The 21,537-nt window shown below is 38.3% G+C and overlaps 1 non-coding gene across 1 annotated transcript; it reads left to right on the plus strand.

The window, feature by feature from the left end:
• The first annotated feature begins 10,477 nt into the window (after positions 1-10,477).
• Positions 10,478-10,585, plus strand: LOC130972207 (small nucleolar RNA R71). The gene has a single exon (XR_009083400.1). It is a non-coding gene; the product is annotated as a small nucleolar RNA R71 (small nucleolar RNA).
• Positions 10,586-21,537: the final 10,952 nt, after the last annotated feature.

Below are 21,537 nucleotides of genomic sequence, written 5' to 3' on the forward strand. Positions count from 1 at the left end.
CTTCAAGTGTGGGGAGGTCGTTCGACCGATCTCCATGGGTAACAATTTTCTTTTTCAACACCAATGTTAGTTAGTTATTGCATTGCATGATAGGTTGCATGTTAGTTAGAATTTGTATATATTTTTACCACTCTTTCTTATTAGGACTACTTGGTTAGGGTGATGATTTCCTTTCCAAGAAACTATTTTAGGGCACCCTACCAATTAAAATAAATTTTTTTTGTTGAACTTACTTGAAAGAATTTATTTTGGAACATGGTTTTTGAGCTAAGAACACACAAGCATGTGAGCTTTGAGCCTTATGGTGTGGTTACATCTTATAACCACTTATTCTTCCTTCTTGTGTGCATTATTCCCTTCCTATGATTGTAATCTTTGATTTGTTTGATTCTTTATGTCCATTATTTTGTGCATTCATGCATTTATATGATTGAGGCCATCATTTCATTTAGCTTACTTACCCAAAAAGCCTTACCTTTTATCATCCATTGTTAGCCAATTTGAGCCTACGCTTAACCCACTTGTTCTTAATTTTAGCACATTACAAGCTTAAAGCGGAAAACAATAAATGTCCTTAACTTGGATCTTTGATTGGCTTAGGCTAGTGTGTGTGAGTATCATTCAAGTATGGGAACCTTGGGACATTGGGTGAATAAAAGGGTAGTTTTGCATTATTATTGAAAATATTGGGAATTGGGGTACATGCTCGTGTATTGATCAAATGTATAGACCTTATGCATTGATGCTCTTGTATATAAAAAAAATGATGAGAAAAAAAAACAAAAGAAAAAGAAAAGAAAAATAATATGGAAAAGAAAAAAATATAGAAAAAAAATAGAAAAGAAAGAAAAAGAAAAACAATAAAAAGGGGACAAAATGCCCCAAAGTAAAGCTCAAATAAAAGTCAATGCATATGTGTTGTGAAATGAAAAGAGAATGCATGAGTATGTGGAAAAATGAAGAATGGGTAGTTAGGTTAGAATATAGGATGTCATAGGTTAGGTGGGAAGTCTAAGCCTATCAAAGATTCAAACTTCAAGCTCACTTGACCAAATATGCATCCTACCTTAACCCTAGCCCCATTACAACCTAAAGAAAAGACCTCATGATAATTGTATGCATGCATTGAATAATTGTTGATTGTTAGATGAAAAACAAATCTTGGAAGCATGATTAGGGGAGAATTGAGTGAATCAACCCCAAACACCGAGTGACTAGAGTGCAAACACTTCCGGTGAGGGTTCGATGCTCAATTCCTTGATTCCCGGCTTTCACGAGCATTCTTCTTGCAAGTCTATTTGAACTTCAATTTTTATATTTGAATTGGTAGGATTCATGAATCGTTATATGATCTTGACCCTACTTGTGCATGTATGACTTGGAGGATTGATTTATTTTTAACCAAGTAGGTACAACCATTTTGCATCTAGTTGCATTCATGTAGATAGGATGCATATAGATAGGTTACATTGAATAAATGTTAATGCCCTTTGCTTTCTCTTGGCTTAAGCATGAGGACATGCTTGGTTTAAGTGTGGGGAGGTTGACAAACCCCAATTTGACGGTTTATCTTGTATTGAATTTAGGGAATTTTATCACCTTTTACCCACATTTATTCAATGAAATAGGCTGGTTTTGTATATTCTCCTTTAATTGTGCTTAAGAGTGAAAACATGCTTTTTAGGTCTTAAAATAGCTAAATTTAATTCTCCTTGATTCCATTAGATGCCTTGATATGTTTGCTATGTGATTTCAGATTTAGAAGGCAAAGATTGGATCAAGGAAATGAAGAAAGAAGCATGAAAAGTTGGAGAACTCATGAAGAAATGAAAGAACCGAAAAGCTGTCAAGCCGACCTCTTCGCACTTAAACGACTATAACTTGAGCTACAGAGGTCCAAATGATGCGGTTCTAGTTGGGTTAGAAAGCTAACATCCGGGGCTTCGAAATGATATAAGATTTGCCATAGTTGCTACACGTATGGTAGCGCGCACGCACAAAGTACGCGCACGCGCCGTTGCTGCCACCTGGTTCACTTAAAGCAAAACGTGGCCAGCGATTTTAGAAGCCTTGTGGGCCCAATCCAACTCATTTCTGATGCTATTTAACCCAAGGAGTGAAGAGGAATCAACATACACTTCATACTTTAGATACTTTACATACTTTTGATCATTAGTAATAGTTTAGTTTTAGAAGTAGTTAGAACTAGTTTTTAGAGAGAGAAGCTCTCACTTCTCTCTAGAATTAGGATTAGGAATTAGGGTTAGATTAGGATCTCATAGTTCTAGGTTTAATTCAAGTCTCCTTCTACTTCTACCTTCAAGTGGTGATTGCTACACTTTGGTTCTTCTCTCTATCCCTATCCTCTTGTTGTAATTTCTCTTATTTTGTTTCTAGGTTTTGTAATTGAGATACTCTTGTTCTCTTTATTTTCTTTCAATAATGCAATTTGAGGTAATTCAGGATAATTGAGATTTCCTTGATTGTTGTTGTTAATTCTTTACATTCAATTGTAGTTAGAATTCATTCTTGTTGTGATTTACTATACTTTTCTTTTGTGCTTTCCAAGTGTTTGATTAAATGCTTGGAAGAATGTTAGACTAGAATTTTATGTTCTTGGCTTGAGAAGGTAACTTAGGATTTCTTGAGTCACTAGTGTCCAATTGATTGCTAGTTGATAGCCATTAACTCTAGCCTTCATTAATCCAATTAGTGGAAAGCTAGGACTTATGGACTAGGATTGATATAACTCACTTGACTTTCCTTTGTTAATTGATTTAAGGATGACTAAGTGGGATTAATCCTTGCAACTACCATACTTGTGGCTAGTGATAATGATGAAGACCCTTGACAACCAAATCTTGCCAAGACCATTTTGTTAATAAAGTTTTCTTACCATTTACCATTCATGTTTCTCATCTAAAACCCCAAAATAACTCACAACCAATAACAAGACACTTTATTGTAATTCCTAGGGAGAACGACCCGAGGTTCCAATACTTCGGTTTATAAATTTTAGGGGTTTGTACTAGTGACAAACAACTTTTTGTATGAAAGGATCATTGCTTGGTTTAGAAACTATACTTCGACGAGATTTTATTTGAGAAATTCTAAACCGTCAAAAATTCGTTCATCATCAGGCTCCTTTGAACAAGTGTGTCAACAACACTGGGATACAACCCGTCAACCAGAAGATAAAGACTGTAGTCATGATTGATAAAAAACCTAATGGATTTTCTTAAAATACAAGAGTTCCTCCCACCAAAATTTCAAACAATAAATGGGTCTAGAATGTGAGAAATGTGCAGAATCAACCTACTGCTTTTGTAAGAGGAAAAAATAAATGGGTGAAGTCTAAACCTTTTAAGCCCAGGTACTACGAGTCTCAGTCATGGAACATGAATCATGCATAAGATGGAGATACTATATATATATTTCAAAAAATGTGCCTATTCCCTCAAAGCCAATTTACTCTTGCTATAATCCTAACATGCAACAGGTTCCTAATTACTCTCCTTGGCCAAATTGTCAAAATATTCTAAAGTATTCTCCTTTTATAACTTTTGAGCAAAAAGAGAATATACCTGAGTATGTTCCTTTAGATCTATAGAAGGGACACGGTGTAGATTTTTCTCCTTTGCCAACCATGGCCAAGTCTGCAAAAACAGGCAATTCTTCTAATCACCCTAAATGCGATAAAAATATAAAGAATAATCTTGCCGGAAAGAAGGTAATGGTTGAACACAAGGGAGAAAAGGATGAAGATTTAATTACTGATAATTTTGACACTGGTTTTGATAACAGCTTAGAAACAATATTTGGTGTTAAGCAACCTATAGCTGTGGTGTCAATATTGCCTAAGGAGTATAGTCAAGTTCGGGAAGTGGAGTCATTAGAAGATTATTATTATGATGTATTTCCTGGAAGCAAATGCTTATTACTAGATGACAATATGTGTGGTGGAGGATTATTTGAGAAGCCTACTGAAAATGACAAAGAACACTTGCGTCCACTGCATATCAAGGCTTGTGTTGATGGAAGGATAGTCAATAAGATTTTGGTCGACGGGGGAGCTGCTGTCAATCTCATGCCTGAAAGAATGATGGGAAGGCTTGGAAAGACTAAAAAATATCTGATTAAAAGTAGCATTGGGGTAACAGATTTTAATGAAAGGACTTCTTCTGTTAGAGGTGTGGTTCTGCTGTCAATTGAAGTTGGTTCTGTCAATAGGCCAACTCTATTTATTGTTGTTCCTTCTAAGGTTGGTTTTAACTTGATTTTGGAATGTGATTGGATTCATGGAATGGGTGCTATTCCATCCACTCTACATCAAAATTTAATTTTCTAGTACAAAGATGGAGGAGTGGAAGAAGTTCCTGCTGATAATAGTACATGTTACTATGATGAGATGCATGTCGATTTCAGGATGTATAATCCTGGAGTCAAGCCACTGACGGTTGACACCAAGGCATTTAATCCTGAAAGTATTGAGCTATGCAAAATAGATATGAATGGTTTTATTTTGGTCCCTAAGGCCGGGGCGGATACGGCCTTAGGAGAAATTTAGATGATGAGTTTGACGAGCCAACAGGCTTGACTGTCAGCCTATATGGCAGACAGAGAATGGTGCATTAACAGTGTACCTTATGATTGTATATATGATGATGGTCCTTTAGGTTTTGAAAAAAATAACACTAACACTATAAAAAAGGTTGAGGTGCAGGATCCTTTGAAGGAAGTAGATATTGGTAACGGTGATTATCCTAGACCAACATATGTGAGTAAAATGCTGCCTGATGATTTTAAAAAAGAAATGGTGGAGATTTTGAAGGAATATTGCGACTGTTTTGCATGGGATTATGCAGAGATACCAGGCTTGAATCGTGAATTAGTAGAACATCAATTGTCATTGAAAACCAATGTCAAACCTGTCAAGCAGCCACCAAGGAGATTTGCTCCTAAAATCGTGCAGAAGATTAAAAAAGAGATTGAAAGACTTCTTAAGGGTAAGTTTATAAGAACAGCAAGGTATGTCAACTGGATTTTTAATATTGTTTCTGTCATGAAAAAGAATGGAAAATTAAGGGTTTGCATTGATTTTAGAGATTTAAATTCTGCAACACCAAAAGATGAATATCCAATGCCTATAGCTGATATATAGATTCTACGGCTGGTTATGAATTATTAAGTTTTATGGATGGATATTGGTGCGCGAAATTGTGATCACTACAACTTCGCACAACTAACCAGCAAGTGCACTGGGTCGTCCAAGTAATACCTTACGCGAGTAAGGGTCGATCCCACGGAGATTGTTGGTATGAAGCAAGCTATGGTCACCTTGTAAATCTCAGTCAGGCAGACTCAATTGGGTATAGTGATAAACGAATAAAGCATAAAGATAAAGATAGAGATACTTATGTATATCATTGGTAAGAGCTTCAGATAAGCGAATGAAGATGCCTTCCCTTCCGTCTCTCTGCTTTCCTACTGTCTTCATCCAATCCTTCTTACTCCTTTCCATGGCAAGCTTATGCAAGGGTTTCACCGTTGTCAGTGGCTACCTCCCATCCTCTCATTGGAAATGTTCAACGCACCCTGTCACGGCACGGCTATCCATCTGTCGGTTCTCAATCAGGCCGGAATAGAATCCAGTGATTCTTTTGCGTCTGTCACTAACGCCCTGCCCTCAGAAGTTTGAAGCACGTCACAGTCATTCAATCATTGAATCCTACTCAGAATACCACAGACAAGGTTAGACCTTCCGGATTCTTTTGAATGCCGCCATCAGTTCTCGCCTATACCACGAAGATTCCGATTAAAGAATCCAAGAGATAAACACTAGAACCTCGTATGCTTGTAGAACAAGAGTGGTTGTCAGTCACTTTGTTCATGAGTGAGAATGATGATGAGTGTCAATCATCACCTTCATCAAGTTGAAGAACAAGTGATATCTTGGACAAAGAACAAGCGGAATTGAATAGAAGAACAATAGTAATTGCATTAATACTCGAGGTACAGCAGAGCTCCACACCTTAATCTATGGTGTGTAGAAACTCCACCGTTGAAAATACATAAGAACAAGGTCTAGGCATGGCCGTGAGGCCAGCCTCCCAATGAGGGTTCAATCATCAAAACATGATCAAAAGATGAAAATACAATAGTAAAAGGTCCTATTTATAGGAAACTAGTAGCCTAGGGTGTACAGAGATGAGTAAATGACATAAAAAATCCACTTCCGGGCCCACTTGGTGTGTGCTTGGGCTGAGCAATGAAGCATTTTCGTGTAGAGACTCTTCTTGGAGTTAAACGCCAGCTTTTATGCCAGTTTGGGCGTTTAACTCCCAATTAGGTGCCAGTTCCGGCGTTTAACACTGGAATTTCTTGAGGTAACTTTGAACGCCGGTTTGGGCCATCAAATCTTGGGCAAAGTATGGACTATCATATATTGCTGGAAAGCCCAGGATGTCTACTTTCCAACGCCGTTGAGAGCGCGCCAATTGGGCTTCTGTAGCTCCAGAAAATCCACTTCGAGTGCAGGGAGGTCAGAATCCAACAGCATCTGCAGTCCTTTTGAGTCTCTGGATCAGATTTTTGCTCAGGTCCCTCAATTTCAGCCAGAAAATACCTGAAATCACAGAAAAATACACAAACTCGTAGTAAAGTCCAGAAAAGTGAATTTTAGTTAAAAACTAATAAAAATATAATAAAAACTCAACTCAAACTACTAAAAACATACTAAAAACAATGCCAAAAAGCGTACAAATTATCCGCTCATCACAACACCAAACTTAAATTGTTGCTTGTCCCCAAGCAACTGAAAATCAAATAAGATAAAAAGAAGAGAATATACTATAGACTCCAAATTATCAATGAAACTTAGCTCCAAATTAGATGAGCGGGACTAGTAGCTTTTTGCCTCCGAACAGTTTTGGCATCTCACTTTATCCTTTGAAATTCAGAATGATTGGCTTCTTTAGGAACTCAGAATCCAGATAGTGTTATTGATTCTCCTAGTTAAGTATGATGATTCTTGAACACAGTTACTTATTGAGTCTTGGCCGTGGCCCAAAGCACTCTGTCTTCCAGTATTACCACCGGATACATAAATGCCACAGACACATAATTGGGTGAACCTTTTCAGATTGTGACTCAGCTTTGCTAGAGTCCCCAATTAGAGGTGTCCAGGGTTCTTAAGCACACTCTTTTTGCCTTGGATCACAACTTTATTTCTTTCTTTTTCTTTCTTTTTCTTTTTCTCCCTTTTTTTTCGTTTTTCTCCTTCTCTTTTTTTTTTTTGTGTTCACTGCTTTTTCTTGCTTCAAGAATCATTTTTATGATTTTTCAGATCCTCAGTAACATGTCTCCTTTTTCATCATTCTTTCAAGAGCCAACAATTTTAACATTCATGAACAACAAATTCAAAAGACATGTGCACTGTTCAAGCATACATTCAGAAAACAAAAAGTATTGTCACCACATCAAACTAATTAAGCTAGTTTTAAAGATGAATTTGAAATCCTGTACTTCTTGTTCTTTTGTAATAAAAATAGTTTTCATTTAAGAAAGGTGATGGATTCATATTCATAGCTTTAAGGCATAGACACTAAGACACTAATGATCATAAGACACAAACATAGACAAACATAAGCATGAAAATTTCGAAAAACAGAAAAATAAAGAACAAGGAGATTAAAGAACGGGTCCACCTTAGTGATGGCGGCTCTTTCTTCCTCTTGAAGATCCTATGGAGTGCTTGAGCTCCTCAATGTCTCTTCCTTGCCTTTGTTGCTCCTTTCTCATGCTTCTTTGATCTTCTCTAATTTCATGGAGGAGGATGGAATGTTCTTGGTGCTCCACCCTTAGTTGTCCCATGTTGGAACTCAATTCTCCTAGGGAGGTGTTCAGTTGCTCCCAATAGTCTTGTGGAGGAAAGTGCATCCCTTGAGGCATCTCAGGGATCTCTTGATGAGAGGGGTCTCTTGTTTGCTCCATCCTTTTCTTAGTGATGGGCTTGAGGTCATGCCTTCTCAGTTGAACCGGCTTTGGATGCCATAAATGGTTATGGAAAAACAAAAAGCAATGCTTTTACCACACCAAACTTAAAAGGTTTGCTCGTCCTTGAGCAAAAAAAGAAAGAAGAGAGTAGAAGAAGAAGAAATGAGGAAGAAGGGAATGGCTTTGTGTTTCGGCCATTAGGGGAAGAAGTAGTGTTTAGGGTGTGTGAAAATGAAGGAGTGATGATGATAGTGGGATTTGATAGGTGGGGGTTTTTGGAAGGATGAATGTGAGTGGTAAAGAGAAAGATGGGTGGTGGGTTGGTGGGGATCCTGTGGGGTCCACAGATCCTTAGGTGTCAAGAAAAAGTCATCCCTGCACCAAATGGCATTCAAAAACACGTTTTGAGCCAATTCTGGCGTTAAACGCCGGGCTGGTGCCCATTTCTGGCGTTTAACGCCAGGTTCTTGCCCCTTCCTGGTGTTTAACGCCAGTCTGGTGCCCCTTTCTGGCGTTAAACGCCCAGAATGGTGCCAGACTGGGCGTTAAACGCCCAACTGCTAGCCTCATTGGCGTTTAAACGCCAGTGAGTTCTTCCTCCAGGGTGTGCTGTTTTTCTTCCTGTTTTTCATTCTGTTTTTGCTTTTTCAATGGATTTTGTGACTTCTTATGATCATCAACCTACAAAAAGCATAAAATAACAAAGGAAAATAGATAAAATATAATCATTGGGTTGCCTCCCAACAAGCGCTTCTTTAATGTCAGTAGCTTGACAGAGGGCTCTCATGGAGCCTCACAGATACTCAGAGCAATGTTGGAACCTCCTAACACCAAACTTAGAGTTTGAATGTGGGGGTTCAACACCAAACTTAGAGTTTGGTTGTGGCCTCCCAACACCAAACTTAGAGTTTGACTGTGGGGGCTCTGTTTGACTCTGAATTGAGAGAAGCTATTCATGCTTCCTCTCCATAGTGACAGAGGGATATCCTTGAGCCTCAAACACAAAGGATTCTTCATTCACTTGAATGATCAATTCACCTCCATCAACATCAATCACAGCCTTTGCTGTGGCTAGGAAGGGTCTGCCAAGGATGATGGATTCATCCATGCACTTCCCAGTCTCTAGGACTATAAAATCAGTAGGGATGTAATGGTCTTCAACTTTTACCAAAACATTCTCTACAAGTCCATGAGCTTGTTTCTTTGAATAGTCTGCCATCTATAGTGAGATTCTTGCAGCTTGTACCTCAAAGATCCCTAGCTTCTCCATTACAGAGAGAGGCATGAGGTTTACACTTGACCCTAAGTCACACAGAGCCTTCTTGAAGGTCATGGTGCCTATGGTACAAGGTATTGAAAACTTCCCAGGATCTTGTTTCTTTTGAGGTAATTTCTGCCTAGACAAGTCATCCAGTTCTTTGGTGAGCAAAGGAGGTTCATCTTCCCAAGTCTCATTTCCAAATAACTTGTCATTTAGCTTCATGATTGCTCCAAGGTATTTAGCAACTTGCTCTTCAGTGACATACTCATCCTCTTCAGAGGAAGAATACTCATCAGAGCTCATGAATGGCAGAAGTAAATCCAATGGAATCTCTATGGTCTCATTTTGAGCCTCAGATTCCCATGGTTCCTCATTAGGGAACCCATTGAAGGTCAGTGCACGCCCATTGAGGTCTTCCTCAGTGGCGTTCACTTCCTCTTCTTCCTCTCCAAATTCGGCCATGTTGATGACCTTGCACTCTCCTTTTGGATTTTCTTCTGTATTGCTTGGAAGAGTACTTGGAGGGAGTTCAGTAATTTTCTTACTCAGCTGTCCCACTTGTGCCTCCAAATTCCAAATGGAGGTCCTTGTTTCAGTCATGAAACTTTGAGTGGTTTTGATTAGATCAGAGACCATGGTTGCTAAGTCAGAGGGGTTCTGCTTAGAATTTTCTGTCTGTTGCTGAGAAGATGATGGAAAAGGCTTGCCATTGCTAAACCTGTTTCTTCCACCATTGTTGTTGTTGAAGCCTTGTTGAGGTCTCTGTTGATCCTTCCATGAGAAATTTGGGTGATTTCTCCATGAAGAGTTATAGGTGTTTCCATAGGGTTCTCCTAGGTAATTCACCTCTTCCATTGAAGGGTTCTCAGGATCATAAGCTTCTTTTTCAGATGAAGCATCCTTAGTACTGCTTGGTGCATTTTGCATTCCAAACAGACTTTGAGAAATCAAATTTACTTGTTGAGTCAATATTTTATTCTGAGCCAATATGGCATTCAGAGTATCAATCTCAAGAACTCCTTTCTTCTGACTAGTCCCATTGTTCACAGGATTCCTTTCAGAAGTGTACATGAATTGGTTATTTGCAACCATTTCAATGAGCTCTTGAGCCTCTGTAGGCGTCTTCTTCAGATGAAGAGATCCCCCAGCAGAGCTATCCAGAGACATCTTGGATAGTTCAGAGAGACCATCATAGAAAATACCTATGATGCTCCATTCAGAAAGCATGTCTGAGGGACACTTTCTGATTAATTGTTTGTATCTTTCCCAAGCTTCATAGAGGGATTCTCCATCCTTCTGTCTGAAGGTTTGGACTTCCACTCTAAGCTTACTCCATTTTTGAGGTGGAAAGAACTTTGCCAAGAAGGCATTGACTAGCTTTTCCCAAGAATCCAGGCTTTCTTTAGGTTGTGAGTCCAATCATATTCTAGCTCTGTCTCTTACAACAAAAGGGAATAGCATCAGTCTATAGACCTCAGGGTCAACCCCATTAGTCTTGACTGTGTCACAGATTTGCAAGAATTCAGCTAAAAACTGATGAGGATCTTCCATTGGAAGTCCATGGAACTTGCAATTCTGTTGCATTAGAGAAACTAATTGAGGCTTAAGCTCAAAGTTGTTTGCTCCAATGGCAGGGATAGAGATGCTTCTCCCATAGAAGTCGGGAGTAGGTGCAGTAAAGTCACCCAGCACCTTTCTTGCATTGTTGGCATTGTTGTTGTTTTCGGCTGCCATGTCTTCTTCTTCTTTGAAGAATTCGGTCAGGTCCTCTACAGAGAGTTGTGCCTTAGCTTCTCTTAGCTTTCGCTTCAAGGTCCTTTCAGGTTCAGGGTCAGCTTCAACAAGAATGCCTTTGTTTCTGCTCCTGCTCATATGAAAGAGAAGAGAACAAGAAAATGTGGAATCCTCTATGTCACAGTATAGAGATTCCTTGAGGTGTCAGAGGAAAAGAAAGGTAGAAGACAGAAGTAGAAAATTCGAACTTGTCCAAGAAGAGGGAGTTCGAATTTTTACATGAAGGAATAGTGTTAGTCCATAAATAGAAGGATGTGAGAAGAAGGGAAGTAATTTTCGAAAATTAAGTAAAAGATTTTGAAAACATTTTGAAAAACACTTAATTGATTTTCGAAAATAAGAGTGGAAAAGAAATCAAGTGATTTTTGAAAAAGATTTTGAAATTAGAAGTTAAAAAGATATGATTGAAAACTATTTTGAAAAAGATGTGATTAAAAAGATATGATTGAAAAGTTATGCTTTTAAAAAGATGTGATTGAGAAGATATGATTTGAAAAACATTTTAAAAAAAGATTTGATTTGAAAACAATTTTAAAAGATATGATTTTAAAGATTAATGACTTGCCTAACAAGAAAAGATATGATTCAAACATTAAAACCTCTCTCAACAGAAAAGGCAACATATTTGAGATGTTCAATCAAATCATTAATTGTTAGTAAGTATCTTTGAAAAAGGAAAGAAATTGATTTTGAAAACATTTGATTGAAAAGATATGATTTGAAAAAGATTTGATTTTGAAAAACCTTGAAAACTTGAAAAAAAATTGATTTGAAAACAAAATTCTTCCCCCTTTGCCATCCTGGCGTTAAACGCCCAGAATGGTATACATTCTGGCGTTTAACGCCCAAAATGCACTTGATGAGCGGATAATTTATACGCTTTTTGGCATAGTTTTTACATAGTTTTTAGTAAGTTCAAGCTACTTTTAGGGATGTTTTCCTTAGTTTTTATGTTAAATTCACATTTCTGGACTTTACTATGAGTTTGTATGTTTTTCTGTGATTTCAGGTAAATTCTGACTGAAATTGAGGGATTTGAGCAAAACTCTGAAGAAGGCTGACAAAAGGACTGCTAATGCTGTTGGAATCTGACCTCCCTGCACTCGAAATGGATTTTCTGGAGCTACAGAACTCCAATTGGCGCGCTCTCAACGGCGTTGGAAAGTAGACATCCAGGGCTTTCCAGCAATATATAATAGTCCATGCTTTATTCGAAGATTGACGACGTAACTTGGCGTTAAACGCCAAGTTCATGCTGCTGTCTGGAGTTAAACGCCAGAAAAACGTCATGATCCGGAGTTGAACGCCCAAAACACGTCATAACTCAAAGTTCAACGCCAAGAAATGCCTTAGCTCGTGGATTGATCAAGCTCAGCCCAAGCACACACCAAGTGGGCCCCGAAAGTGAATTTATGCATCAATTAGTTACTCATGTAAACCCTAGTAGCTAGTCTAGTATATATAGGACACTTATCTATTGTATTAGACATCTTTTGACCACTTTAAACTCTTTATTCATTCGGTCACTTGATCATGGAGAGGGCTGGCCATTCGGCCATGCCTGAACCTCTTTTGCTTATGTATTTTCAACGGTGGAGTTTCTGCACACCATAGATTAAGGGTGTGGAGCTCTGCTGTACCTCAAGTATTAATGAAATTCTATCTTCTTTTATTCAAATCTCTATCTTATTCTTATTCCAAGATATACTCAAGAACATGATGAATGTGATGAGTTAGATAACCCTCATTATTATTCTCACTTATGAACGCGCGTGATTGACAACCACTTCCGTTCTACATGCAAAGAAGCTTGAATGTGTATCTCTTAGATTCACCAACAGAATCTTCGTGGTATAAGCTAGATGGATGGCAGCATTTATGAGGATCCGGAAAGTCCAACCTTGTCTGTGGTGTTCCGAGTAGGATCCTGGGAATCCGGAAAGTCTCACCTTGTCTGTGGTATTCCGAGTAGGATTCCGGTAATGAATGACTGTGACGTGCTTCAAACTTGTAACCTGCTGGGCGTTGGTGACAGACGCAAAAGAGGGACTCTATTCCAGTAGGGGAGGGAACCAACCGGTGATTGGCCGTACTGTGACAGAGTGCGTGAGCATTAGCTTTCACTGCGAGGATGGGATGTAGCCATCAGCCATGGGTGATGCCTCCAGACTGGTTAGTTGTGCGAGTGACAGCCGCATAGGATATTTCCCCGAGAGGATTGAAAGTAGCCACAGCTGATGGTGAACCCCTATACAAAGCTTGCCATGGAAAGGAGTAAGAAGGATTGAGTAGAAGGAATAGGAGAGCAGGCGTCCGAGAGCTCTACAGCATCTCCATTCCGCTTATCTGAAATTCCTACCAATGAATCTACATAAGTATTTCTTTCCTTTTTATTATTTATTTTCTATTTTATTGGAATCTAATTAAATATCATGTTTAAATCTGCCTGACTGAGATCTACAAGGTGACCATAGCTTGCTTCATACCAACAATCTCTGTGGATTCGACCCTTACTCACGTAAGGTTATTACTTGGACGACCCAGTACACTTGCTGGTTAGTTGAACGGAGTTGTGAAGAAAATAAACAGTGCCATAAGAGTATACATCCTTTATAAACAAATAACAAGTGATCACAATTTCGTCCACCAAGTTTTTGGCGCCGTTGCCGGGGATTGTTCGAGTATGGACAACTGACGGTTCATCTTGTTGCTCAGATTAGGTAATTTTCTTTTCAAAAATCTTTTTCAAAATTTTTTCTTTTATTTTTCGTTTTTCAAAACTTTATTTTCAAAAAAATTTAATAAAATCCAAAAAAATTAGAAAATCATAAAAATCAAAAATATTTTGTGTTTCTTGTTTGAATCTTGTGTTAATTTTTAAGTTTGGTGTCAATTGCATGCTTTTAAAATTTTTCTTGCATTTTTTTTCGAAAATCTCATGCATTCATAGTATTCTTCATGATCTTCAAGTTGTTCTTGACAAGTCTTCTTGTTTGATCTTGATGATTTCTTGTGTTGTGTTGTTTGTTGTTTTTCATGTGCATTCTTGCATTCATATTTTCCATGCATTAAAGATTTCTAAGTTTGGTGTCTTGCATGTTTTCTTTGCATCAAAATTTTTTTCAAAATTCTTAATGAGAATTCCAAGAATCATGCAATGTTAGTCTAAAGCTTTAGTCTAAAGGAATTAGACATAGCTAGCTAAGCTTCAGCAAGACATTGCATTCAAGAGCTAAATTGATGATGATCAATCAGCTTTGGTGATGATAAGAACATCACCTTGAAACACTAGAATTCATTCTTAAGAACTCTGAAGAAAAATAATACCTAATCTAAGCAACAAGATGAACCGTCAGTTGTCCATACACAAACAATCCCCGGCAACGGCGCCAAAAACTTGGTGCGCGAAATTGTGATCACTACAACTTCGCACAACTAACCAGCAAGTGCACTGGGTCGTCCAAGTAATACCTTACGCGAGTAAGGGTCGATCCCACGGAGATTGTTGGTATGAAGCAAGCTATGGTCACCTTGTAAATCTTAGTCAGGCAGACTCAATTGGGTATAGTGATAAACGAATAAAACATAAAGATAAAGATAGAGATACTTATGTATATCATTGGTAAGAGCTTCAGATAAGCGAATGAAGATGCCTTCCCTTCCGTCTCTCTGCTTTCCTACTGTCTTCATCCAATCCTTCTTACTCCTTTCCATGGCAAGCTTATGCAAGGGTTTCACCGTTGTCAGTGGCTACCTCCCATCCTTTCATTGGAAATGTTCAACGCACCCTGTCACGGCACGGCTATCCATCTGTCGGTTCTCAATCAGGCCGGAATAGAATCTAGTGATTCTTTTGCGTCTGTCACTAACGCCCCGCCCTCAGGAGTTTGAAGCACGTCACAGTCATTCAATCTTTGAATCCTACTCAGAATACCACAGACAAGGTTAGACCTTCCTGATTCTCTTGAATGCCGCCATCAGTTCTCGCCTATACCACGAAGATTCCGATTAAAGAATCCAAGAGATAAACACTAGAGCCTCGTATGCTTGTAGAACAAGAGTGGTTGTCAGTCACTTTGTTCATGAGTGAGAATGATGATGAGTGTCAATCATCACCTTCATCAAGTTGAAGAACAAGTGATATCTTGGACAAAGAACAAGCGGAATTGAATAGAAGAACAATAGTAATTGCATTAATACTCGAGGTACAGCAGAGCTCCACACCTTAATCTATGGTGTGTAGAAACTCCACCGTTGAAAATACATAAGAACAAGGTCTAGGCATGGCCGTGAGGCCAGCCTCCCAATGAGGGTTCAATCATCAAAACATGATCAAAAGATGAAAATACAATAGTAAAAGGTCCTATTTATAGGAAACTAGTAGCCTAGTGTGTACAGAGATGAGTAAATGACATAAAAAATCCACTTCCGGGCCCACTTGGTGTGTGCTTGGGCTGAGCAATGAAGCATTTTCGTGTAGAGACTCTTCTTGGAGTTAAACGCCAGCTTTTATGCCAGTTTGGGCGTTTAACTCCCAATTAGGTGCCAGTTCCGGCGTTTAACGCTGGAATTTCTTGAGGTGACTTTGAACGCCGGTTTGGGCCATCAAATCTTGGGAAAAGTATGGACTATCATATATTGCTGGAAAGCCCAGGATGTCTACTTTCCAACGCCGTTGAGAGCGCGCCAATTGGGCTTCTGTAGCTCCAGAAAATCTACTTCGAGTGCAGGGAGGTCAGAATCCAACAGCATCTGCAGTCCTTTTGAGTCTCTGGATCAGATTTTTGCTCAGGTCCCTCAATTTCAGCCAGAAAATACCTGAAATCACAGAAAAACACACAAACTCATAGTAAAGTCCAGAAAAGTGAATTTTAGTTAAAAACTAATAAAAATATAATAAAAACTCAACTCAAACTACTAAAAACATACTAAAAACAATGCCAAAAAGCGTACAAATTATCCGCTCATCAGATATTCAGCTTATAATCAAATATACATAGCTGAGAAAGATGTGTCAAAAACTGCATTTAGGTGTCCAAGTGCTTTAGGAACTTTTGAATGGGTTGTGATGCCATTTGGACTCAAAAATGCTGGTGCAACTTATCAAAGGGCGATGAATAAAATTTTTCATGACTTTATTAAAAATTTTATGAAAATTTATGTTGACGATATAGTTGTCAAATCAAATGCTTAAAAAAAAGCATCTAGAAAATTTAAAAAAAAAATATTTGAAAGAATGAGAAAGCATAAATTGAAAATGAATCCCTTAAAATGTGCTTTTGGTGTGAGTGCAGGGAATTTTCTTGGTTTCTTGGTACAGAAAAAAGGGATTGAAATTGACAAAAATAAGGCAAAGGTTATCTTAGAGGCTCCTCCTCCAGCTAACAAAAAGTAACTACAAGCATTTTTAGGAAAGGCCAATTACCTCAGAAGGTTCATTTCCAATCTGTTAGGAAAAACCAAGGCTTTTGCGCCTCTGATCAAGTTGAAAAAAGAGGAAGAGTTCCAATGTAAAACAGAGCATCAAGAAGCTTTTGACAACATCAAGCAGTCTTTGGCTAATCCTCCTATTATGACACCTCCAAGGCACGGAGCACCTCTAAAACTTTACGTGTCAGCTTCTGAAGTAACAATTGGTAAAATGCCGGCTCAAGAAGATGAGAATGGCAACGAAAGAGTGATTTATTACCTAAGTTGTGTGCTAAATGATGTGGAGAGCCGTTATTCTCCAATTGAGAAACTTTGTTTAGGTTTATATTTTTCTTGTTTAAAACTTAAGTACTATTTGATTCCTGGGAATGTTTATGTAATTTCTAAATTTGATGTTCTTAAATATATATTGTCTTCTCCAATATTGCATGGTAGACTAGAAAAATGGTTGTTGGCCTTAACGGAATTTTCTTTACATTTTGTTCTTGCAAGAGCCGTTAAGGGTCAGGTTCTAACTGATTTCCTGGTTGACCATCCTTGTGACATTGATGAGAGTTTACTGGGTTTCGTTGGTTTGGTGCCTTGGAAATTATATTTTGATGGTTCATGCCATAAGGGTGGTGTTGGTATAGGAATTTTAATTATTTCTCCAAGCAGCAAGCCAAGTAAATTCTCTTTGAATCGATTTATTAATGTTCTAACAATGAGGCAGAGTATGAAGCGTTAATAATGGGACTAGAATTATTATTATAAAGAGGAGTTAAAAATGTGAAAATTTTTGGATATTCACAGCTTGTAGTCCGTCAAGTATCACTTGAGTATAGGTGTGTTAGTGAAAATTTAAGAAAGTATTTCAATGTGGCTATAAAGTTGTTGAGCGAGTTTGACAATGTCATTTTAAGGCATGTTCCAAGGGAGTTAAATTAAGAAGCAAACGAATTAGCTCAAATTGCTTCAAGATATAAGATCAAGTCCTCAACACTAGAAAAATTGGTAAGGATAACAGACATATTTATGCCTTTGAGAGAAAGAGAAGTGTTGTCATTAGAAAAGCTAGACCTAGAAGATTGGAGAGTACCAATTGTGGAATATTTAGAAAATCCAAGTCTCAGTGTCGATTGAAAACTTAAATATAGAGCTCAAAGTTATTTTCTAATGAATAATGTCTTGTTTAAAAAATCTGTTGATGGAAACCTCTTGACATGTTTGGGAGAAAAAGAAGCGTATTTGGTTCTTGCTGAAGTGCACGAGGGAATCTGTGGTGCCCATCAGTCAGGGAAAAAATGAAATAATGGGTGATAAATAGGAGAAGATTGTATTGGCCAACTATTCAAAGAGATTGTATAAATTATGCTAGGTCCTGTGAAGAATGCCAAAAACATGGAAGCCTTCAACATATTCCAGCGTCAGAATTGCATGTTATAATTAAGTCATGGCCGTTTAGAGGTTGGGCTTTAGATCTGGTCGGACAGATTCACCCACCTTCTTTTAAAGATCATAAGTTCATTTTGGTTGGTGTTGATTATTTTTCTAAATGGGTAGAGGCTATCCCTTTAAGGGAGGTGACTCACAATGAAATAATTGATTTTATTGAAGAGCATATTGTGCATAGGTTTAGAATTCCTCATTCTATTACCACTTATCAAGGAACCATGTTTATTGGAAAAAGGTCATGGAATATGCCAAGTTTAGGGATATAAAAATGCTTTCTTCTACACCGTATTATGTCCAAGCCAATGGACAAGTGGAGGCAGCAAATAAAGTTTTGATTGCATTAATTAAAAAACACATTAGAAGGCAGCCAAGAATTGGCACCAAACTCTCTGTCAAGTTCTTTGGGCTTACTGAAATTCTCCAAGAGGTTCTACTAGAACCACCCCATATAAGTTAGTTTACGGTCATTATGCGGTGTTGCCAATTCATATTAATCTGCAAAGTATAAGGGTGGCTAGACAAGATGAGATACCAATAGTAGATTATTGGAATTCTTTGCATGATGAGCTCAATGAACTAGATGACGAAAGGTTGAGAGCTTTAAAGAGGGTGATTCGACAAAAAGAGATCATGTCAAAATCATACAACCGCCGTGTTAAAGTAAAGACATTTGCAGTTGCAGATTTAGTGTGGAAAACAATTTTTCCTATAGAAAAAAAGTCAAAAACTTATGGTAAGTGGTCTCCAACTTGGGAAGGACCTTATGTAGTTGACAAGATTTATTCTGGAAATGCCTATAAGATTATTGAAGTCAGATCAGGAAAAAGAATTCCTTCAATAAATGGCAAATATTTAAAAGTATATAGGCTAGGCATACATGAGATAAACATTCCACATGTTTAAGGACACGAAAATATCCAGTTGAAGAGTCAAAGGAAAAAATAAAGAGCTAACTAATATTTGCAATTCAGTTTGTAAAAGCTAACATGTCCTTGTGATTTCTTGGAACTGCAAGTTCCATTGACAATGTAAAGCATTAAGATTATGAGACAAATATGTGTCCAAAGCATCAATTTAAAATAAGGGTTAATACAGAAAATAAGGCAAATCTACCCACGGAAGAAAGAAATTACCTAATGTACCCATCAATAATGACATCTGTGGGACGAAAGTAACCAATTATTATTCCGGCGTTGACTCTATTAGTGACGCTCCCTATGTGGCACATCACGGCGTTACATGGCCGGGGGGCTTCATACGTGGCCTGCTGAGCTGTTTGACCATTATAATGAACCCTAAACCCCAAAATTTTTCAAATTCAAAACTTCTCTCATTGCAAATATGAACCCTAGCCTTAGATTAACAAAATTTTTTGAAGATATACCAATGTCGAGGCGAAGACTCTTTACTCCACCTTCAAATGGGAGCTGTAGTGTATCTGGAAGCTCAATTTCAAAGCAGGTACATGATAGGAAGTTCAATGGCAGATGCTTCTCTAGGTTGGGGATGACGCTGTTGCAGTCAGGGACGGTGATGAATCCTAGGAGGTGGTTCATCTGTTGTCCCAATTGGAAGGTAAACCCGTTGCATACTCTGTTCTATGTGAGGTGAATGTGTGTCTGATCTAAATTTTCTTTGCCATTGATAGACCTCAGAGTGTAGCTTCTTTGTATGGGTAGACAAAATCGAAGTTCAGTGGGAGGGTTTAAGGAGAGGGTTATCAAAAAGAAAGATACACGAAGATGTTCTTGAGGCTGAGGCTGAAGTGAAGATGCTGATGAAATTAGGGAGTATTGAAGCTGAAGTTAGTAGACTTAGGTTGTGGCTTGTGACTATGTCAATTGTGGGGGTATGTAACCTTGTGTGCTTTGTGTATCTGATTTTCAGGAGGTTTTGAGTCTGAATAGTTCTTCGCCTATGATTATATGATGCAATGCCCTGGCTAGATGTTTCGTGTCTGTTCGATGTTATTGTGGTTGATGTTCTGGGTTGTGATATGGTTGTCATGACAAAAATACCCATAATCGATTGAGAGTCAGACATTTGTACACATGACAAATATAAGAAATGTCAAATGTAATTTTACAAAATATATAACTTGCAAAGAATATCCATTACTAATGGTATTTTCGTTTAGTTTTTATAATATACCAAAATAACATGAAATAGAGGCAAAATAACATGCTATGTACGTAGTAACTAAGTTACTGAAACATTCAACTTATAAGTATGAGTCTCAACAACGATTATCAATCCATATCGAAAACCAAACCATAAGCAAAATAGAGTAAAATATGTGACATATCCAACAATTATAAGATAAACTACAAATCAAACAAAATAACATAATATAAACACGTTTGCTTCATGGATTTGGAGTAGAGTTGCTGCTTCTGCTTGAGCCTTCTTTCAACTGTGCAGTTATTGACCCTTTTTTTGCTGGTGGATGGAAGACTGGCTACGACCATCTAGTTGAGCTTGATCCTTTAATTGTGAGAGTTGGTATAAAGTCCATGAACCTTGAAGTAGTGCTCTAAGAGGCAGCTTGCATGGTTTGAGGTGTCATAGTGAGGGCACATGAGAAGTTGGAGGTGATGGGCTAACTGATGTTTGCGCATTAGGTGTTAGTGGCCTCACAATAGTTTGAGCACATGGTGGTTGCTGAGTAGTTGGTGGTGGTCTTTTCAGATTCTTCTTCTTCTTAGGTGGTCTTTTTGCAGTTGGAGGCTGGTGGACGAAATTGTGATTTCTATCTTTTGAGCTTTAGTATGTACACAACTCCGTTCAACTAACCAGCAAGTGCACTGGGTCGTCCAAGTAATACCTTACGTGAGTAAGGGTCGATCCCACGGAGATTATTGGTTTGAAGCAATCAATGTTATTTTATTTGGCTTAGTCAGGATACCAATAGGATTCTTTAGCCTCGTATTTTCGTTGCCAATTAGAGCGTAGAATAAATAGTTATTACTTTAATAATAGAGAATAAAAGCGTTACTTGTTGTGCAGTAATGAGGAATATGTTGGAGTTTTGGAGATGCTTTGTCCTTTGAATTTCTACTTTCCCTAGGCGTCCTTTTCTCACACGCATTGTTCCTTCCATGGCAAGCTCTATGTAGGGTGTCACCGTTGTCAATGGCTACTTCCCATCCTCGCAGTGAAAGCTATGCACGCACTCTGTCACAGTACGGCCAATCACCGGTTGGTTCCCGCTCCTACTGGAATAGAATCCCTCTTTTGCGTCTGTCACTAACGCCCAGCAGGTTAAAGTCTGAAGCACGTCACAGTCATTCAATCCCGGAATCCTACTCGGAATACCACAGACAAGGTTTAGACTTTCCGGATTCTCATGAATGCCGCCATCAATCCAGCTTATACCACGAAGATTCTGATTAGGGAAGCTAAGAGACATTCATTCAATCTGATGTAGAACGGAGGTGGTTGTCAGGCACACGTTCATGGATTGAGGAAGGTGATGAGTGTCACGGATCATCACCTTCTCCACAGTTAAGCGCGAATAAACATCTTAGATAAGAACAAGCGTGTTTGAATGGAAAACAAAGGAATTGTATTAAATCATCGAGACGCTGCAGAGCTCCTCACCCCCAACAATGGAGTTTAGAGAC

The sequence above is a fragment of the Arachis stenosperma genome, chromosome 3 (assembly GCF_014773155.1).
Source record: "Arachis stenosperma cultivar V10309 chromosome 3, arast.V10309.gnm1.PFL2, whole genome shotgun sequence".
Lineage (NCBI taxonomy): Eukaryota > Viridiplantae > Streptophyta > Magnoliopsida > Fabales > Fabaceae > Arachis > Arachis stenosperma.